Source organism: Salvelinus fontinalis, chromosome 15 (genome assembly GCF_029448725.1).
Source record: "Salvelinus fontinalis isolate EN_2023a chromosome 15, ASM2944872v1, whole genome shotgun sequence".
Taxonomy (NCBI): Eukaryota; Metazoa; Chordata; class Actinopteri; order Salmoniformes; family Salmonidae; genus Salvelinus; species Salvelinus fontinalis.
In genome coordinates, this window is record NC_074679.1 from 26377825 (window position 1) to 26384898 (window position 7074).

Here is a 7074-nt window from a genome sequence, read left to right on the forward strand (position 1 = left end):
CTCCTGTCGAATTCGTGCCACAATGCTAGCCAATGTTGATGACGTTCCCAGTTTCTCTCGACGCAAAGAAAACTCCAAAAGTCTCAATAAAGTTGGAATAATCTGATAAAACTCGGTTGAAAAAACATACTTTACAACGTTATTATCACATGTATCAAATAAAATAAGAGCCGGAGATATTAGCCGTGTATACCGAACGCTTATCAGAAGACACTATGGGGGTGCTTTGTGCGCCTAGGTAGAGAAAGGAAATGCCTGACCTGCCACTCCAAAAGCTCTTGTTCGACCTCAGATCAAGCTAGACACCTCATTCCACATTCCACTGCCTGTTGACATCTAGTGGAAGGCGTATGCAGTGCATGCATATCGATAAATATTAGGCAATTGAATAGGCAGGCCCTGAAACAGAGCCTCGTTTTCGGATTTTTCACTTCCTGTCTGGAAGTTTGCTGCAAAATGAGTTCTGTTTTACTTACAGATATAATTCAAACAGTTTTAGAAACTTGAGAGTGTTTTCTATCCAATAGTAATAATAATATGCATAGAATAGAGTACGAGGCCGTTTAAATTGGGCACGATTTTTTCCAAAGTGAAAATAGCGCCCCCCCTATTGTTAATAGAAAATTACTCAAGTAAAATTGAAAGTCAACCAGTAAAACACTACTTGAGTAAAAGTCTAAAAGTATTTGGCTTTAAATATACTTAAGTATCGAAAGTAAGAGTAATTGCTCAAATATATTTAAGTATTAAAAGTAAAAGTATAAATCATTTCAAATGTCTTTTATTAAGCAAACCAGATGGCACCAGTTTCTTGTTTTTTAAATTTACGGATAGCCAGGGGCACACGCCAACACTCAGACATAATTTACAAACTAAGCATGTGTATTAGGGATATTCTCTTGATAAGAAATTGGACCATTTTCCTGTCCTGCTACGCATTCAAAATGTAAAGGTGGGTGTCAGCGAAAATGTATGGGGTAATTACTTTCTTTAGGAATGTAGTAAGGTAAAAGTAAAAGTTGTAAAAATATAAATAATAAAGTAAAGTACAGATACCCAAAACAACTACTAAATTAGTACTTTAAGTATTTTTACTTAAGTACTTTACACCACTGTCCATAGTTAACATTAGTTGATCTTTCACACATAATGATATGTCAATACTTACCCAGGGTCAGTCTTTGTTAAATTTGGGAAATTTCGGAATTTGGGAATTTCACTGAAAGATATACTAAGGGTAGCTAGTAGTTACATAGCAGATGACCAGAGATTATATTCTATTTGAATAGCTTTCTAGTAATAATGACTGAAATAAAGTGCAAGTTTCCATGATTAAGGCCACCTGTTTCAGAATCTCATGTCCAAACAATAGTTTAATTCTTTCCATTCTTGACATCCACAACTGAAACAGATTAGACCCATACATTGCAGATTACTAATTTATGCAATACACACTGGCAGCACAGGGCAGTAACTGGCACACATGAACAGAGTACCAGGACGCAGGGTAATCAGTAGTTACCACAACCACAAAGTCCAAATTGGCTATATCCTAAAAATTTGCTTTTTGGTCTTAATTTTAAGGTTAGGGTTAGGCATAAAGCTAGCAGAGTGGTTAAAATTGGGGTTACGGTTCGGTTTAAAATCACATTATAAGAAGATACATGTTTGAAATGGGCAGAGTCTATGACTTTGTGGCTGTGGTAACTATTGACGACCAGGATGTAGCTTCTGCTGGCTACCAGTAGCTACTAAAATTAGCTAGCTACTAGTAGCCAGCTAGCTGGCAAATTAGCTGAGCTGATCGCGATCAGCTACTGTGCAGATTTAGAGCAAATAAATGAGCATGAGCACTGAGCATGTAACGATTTTCGTCATCAGATGAGGAATCATCGGACCAAAGCGCAGCGTCGTAAGTGTTCATGTTAATTTATTAAAAACAGAACACTAAACAAAATAACAAAGAGAATGAAACGAAACAGTCCTGTCTGGTACAGACACAAAGACAGAAAACAACCACCCACAAAACCAAAATGGAAAATGGCAACCTAAATAGGATCCCCAATCAGAGACAATAAAAAAACAGCTGTCTCTGATTGGGAACGAATTCAGGCCACCATAAACCTACATTCCCCTAGACAATACAAAATCCCCATAGATAAACAAAAAAAACCTAGACAAGACAAAACCCCTAGACAACACAAAAACTAAACAAACCACCCTTGTCACACCCTGACCTAACCAAACAATAAATTGCAGGCAGACAGGCAAGTTCCTCAATTGGAGAGTTATCTGGTAAGCAGCCTTAAAATATAATATAATGAGTGTCATACTCTTTCCAATTTTTCCAAATAGAATGAGTCTATTATGGTTGGGTCATATAATGCTTTTTGTCTGAGTAATGGTTTTGTGAAGTTTATAAAGTAGACAGGTGAAACAAAGTGCATTGGGCCATTGTGGCTTGCACAGAGTTGCTTTGGGTTATTTCTATAATGGTTTTATGTTTCCTAATGCCTTGTCCACAGCAGGAAGTTACTGTCTTGCAACAGTAGTACATATTTCCTTACAATAAATCACACATTAAACAACAGTCCAATCGAATCTACTTCAAACATCACAAAGGCATTGTTGGGGTGTGGGGTTACAGAATGCACAGAGGGAAATATTATAGCTGCAAGTTATTCACATTCATAGCCTAACCAGTCTGTGAGAACATTTTAACGTTTGGAAAGTGCATAAAATAGAACAGTTGACTTAGAAGGTAGGAAGGTATCACATTTGTATGACTGTTTTATGTGTTTTTTGAATATTGATTATCTGGAGAATGTGGAGATGTGGTTTTAGGTTTGAGCTATCTGCTGACATGTCAAACATTTATTTTATAGATGGAACATGCTCAGTAGTATTAGAATGTATGACAAAGATTCTGGTAAATACTTTAATATGTAATAATAATAATAATGTGTGCTGACTACAACCACATGGCGGCAGACTTGAGACATTTTGGGCCTTAGTTCAATCACTCAATTATATTACAGAATGTAGCCTTATGAGAAAAGTAAACAGTGAATCTAATCCATTATCAAAAGTCAGAGAGCAAATGGTTGAATGATGTTCTCAGTCATAAAAAATAACTGATTTCAAGGAAGTGCAAGCCCTACAGTGTTAGCAATTGTACTAGATAACAACCCTTAGTCCATCTTGCCTAATGCAGAAAGACAAGGGAGTATAGTATTTCCATCCATATCAGCCTGGTAGAATCCATGTCACACAGTTAAGGGTGGATGGGGGAAATAAGTCTCCGAGTAATGAGAGTAGGCCAGGGGAGTGCACACAGATAACATGAGTTTCTGAGTTTCAGGAGTTTTTGTTTTTTGTATCACAGTCTATGACCACACGATGGTATGACTAGTGCTTGTGTCAACATCTGGACTGGGTTGTGTCATGTTTGACGGCTTCTCCAGAACCTACCCAACCAATGTCTCCACGAAGACAAAATTAAAAAGTATTGGATAACAAATAACACATGCATAGTTAGTCCTATATTTGTTGCAGACCAGGGTTCAAATACATGTGTATTTTATTATTTGTTATTTAAATACATACTTTCTGTGTATTTCCGTTTTTTCAAAAATATGTCCAGAATCAACTACTTCTGTTGTAACTATTTGAAAATATTTTCAAAGAATTTCCTATAAAAAGCCTACTGTTTAAAAAATATTCCAAATACATTATTTTAAATACCAAACAGTATTGAGTATTTTCATATACAGTGCATGAAAATACTTTCCAAGTGTATTTCCAAATACATTCCAACATTCAACTACTAAAAAATATCAAAATACGTAGGCTACTTCCCAATGTCTTTGAAAGCAATTACCGAAACCGAAAATGTGTTTATTTCTCTCCCTCATGAGGTGGGAGGATAATACAAGTTCACAAAAGTAACAAATAAAGGTAGACCTACCAATTAGTTATAGTGTTTTTACTGATTTTACTAATTGGTTTTTGAATTATGAAGTGATTATAACTCAAATTCTGTTACCAAATCTGTAAATTAAAATCAGTAATGGAAATGTGCAAAGGAAAATATTGCGTACTTCATTAATTATAATCCACATAATAATTCACATTTCCTGTTGCTGCAGGATTATTTAACTGCTGTAGCAAACTGGCTCAAATGAAGATCCTGTTTTCTTCATGTTGCTGTCCTCTGGTGGTCAAAGCAAGTGTGAAAACAGTCTAGACAACCCCTCCCTCTCTCTCTAATTACCCACTGAGCACTGACCGACACCGGATGTCCATGGAAGTTGAAAAGTAGTTGAAATTTGGTCAGTCTGCCCTGGCCTTGATTTTAACATCCAGTCCAGTCTGGAACGGACCAAATCTGGACCAATCATAGACGTCTATGTTTCACAAGTTTGGACAGCACAGTAGAGCACAGTACAGTAAAACAATGTTTTTAGTAGACTTTAGTTCAGTATAGTGGACTCATGTACTGCACAGTAGAGCACACTAGTGTTGAGTACAGTATAATAAACTGTATTGTACTGTACTGTACTATACTGTACTGAACTGAACTATACGCGACTCTACTGTTCTGTTCTGTGCTTTCTGTACTGTGCTGTACTCTACTGAGCTCTACTGTGCTGTACTTTGATCTCCAGACTTGTAAAACATTAACCTAACGTAAAAGAAACGCCTGAAACTAGTCCTTGACGAGAAAAAATAACAGTCAGGGGAGGTTTTCTTCAGCACTGTTCAACCAATACAGTAAATGTGGAGAAGGAGTTAAGTTGGAGTGTCGCCTTGTTAACGTCCAAAAACGGAAGTTGTGTCACAGGCTCTATTTTCATTTCCCCTGAAAACCGGAACATCCGATTGTTGGGGACTCAGCAGAGCATAGACGTCTATTATTGGTTCAGATTTGGTCCAACCAAATTTGGTCATGTTTGGGGGCAAAGCTCATTAACTACACACTACTTTTTTTGCACAGTAGGCAAGAATTTCCTTCATTTTTCGGCATCAGACCTGCCTTATTCTCACTTGTGTTTAGTAGGCCAAATTACACATTCTGGTAGCATCTGACTCCAGAGTGATCTTTTCATGCAATTTGTAGTCTATGACATTTCAGATTTAGATATGATAATTTTTCACAAAATAGTTGAGATGTAGTGACCTACTTTTTCAAAGTCACTTCAGTTAAGTAAACTCTATTTTTCTTAAAGTGTAGTTTTAGCGTAACTTAAAGGGTCAATCATGGGCATGGCTGGAAAAATGTAACCACTCTCAAATTCAGAGACAGTTAGGGATGCAAGCACTAGCGATCCATGAAACTGACCATCCATGAAATCCATGAGGCTTTTTTAGGCTTTATAATGTTTGTTTACATTTACCTTGCTTAAAAACATTGGAGTAAAACAAATCACAATAAAATAAGTTTATGAGGCATTTATCAATTATTTTTCGTCATGAATAAATGGGTACATTTCATACATTTATTTATAAGTCCAAAAATGAATGTGGGTACTGGGCATTTCCATGTAAAAGACCCCAGGAGCACTAACATGAAGTTCAAATTAGTCCATCGAATTCGGTGTCAAATGAAAGCTCAGAGTCTATATTTTGGAGATATTAAGGCATATATAAATGTTTCTACCATTTTCCATCCTAAAAAAAAGATGGAAAAACAGATGGAAAAGACGCCTTAGAAAAACATCTAGCATAAAAAATCTTAAAAGGTATTAGAAATACAAACAGAATAATGTTGAAGTAAAGACCCCTGACAACTAATATCAACATGTATATTTAGTTTAACAATTTACTTATACCACTGTCTGGACATGTGTGATTAGTCCTAACATACACTACATGATCAAAAGCATGTGGACTCCTGTTCGTCGAATTCCAAAATCTTGGGCATTATTATGAAGTTGGTCAGCCTCCACTCTTCTGGGAAGGCTTTCCACTAGATGTTGGAACATTGCTGCGGGACTTGCTTCCATTCAGCCACACGAGCATTAGTGAGATCAGGCACTGATGTAGGTCGATTAGGCCTGGCTCGCAGTCGGCGTTCCAATTCATCCCAAAGGTGTTCGATGGGGTTGAGGTCTTGGCTCTGTGTAGGCCAGTCAAGTTCTTCTACACCGATCTCGACAAACCATTTCTGTATGGACCTCGCTTTGTGCACATGGGCATTGTCATGCTGAAACCAGAAAGGACCTTCCCCAAATTGTTGCCACAAAGTTGGAAGCACAGAATCGTCTAGAATGTCATTGTATGCTGTTGCGTTAAGCTTTCCCTTCACTGGAACTAAGGGGCCTAGCCCAACCCATGAAAACACCCCCAGACCATTATTCCTCCTCCACCAAACTTTACACTTGGCACTATGAATTTTGGCAGGCAGTGTTCTCCTGGCATTCACCAAACCCAGATTTGTCCATTGGACTGCCAGATGGTGAAGCGTGATTCATCACTCTAGAGAACGCGTTTCCACTGCTCCAGAATAAAATAGTGGCGAGATTTACACTACACCAGCCGACGCTTGGCATTGCGCATTGTGATCTTAGTCTTGTGTGTGGCTGCTCGGCTATGGAAATCCATTTCATTGAGCTCCCGACAAACAGTTATTGTGCTGACACTGCTTCCATTGCCCCCGAGGACAGACGTTTTTTATGCACTATGCGCTTCAGCACTCAGTCCCGTTCTGTGAGCTTGTGTGCCATACCACTTCGTGGCTGAGCCGTTGTTGCTCCTAGATATTTCCACTTCACAATAACAACACTTACAGTTGACCGGTTGAATCCACTAATTTGAAGGTGTGTCCACATACTTTTGTATAAATAGTGTAGCTCTTCAACAGGCTCACAGAAACATCTTTATAGGGGTCTAAAGTCTCCTGTATAGTAGAGAGCTCTGACGGAGAGGAAGGCCCCACCTTTCCTTTTCTGCAGGCACAGCAATACAGCAATACATGGAGCTGTGGTCATGATGCCAGTGTAATTCCAGGGAACCTGAAGACATTCGTCATGGTTTGATTGGCATACAGCGTAGGGGCACTGTGAATTAACCTGC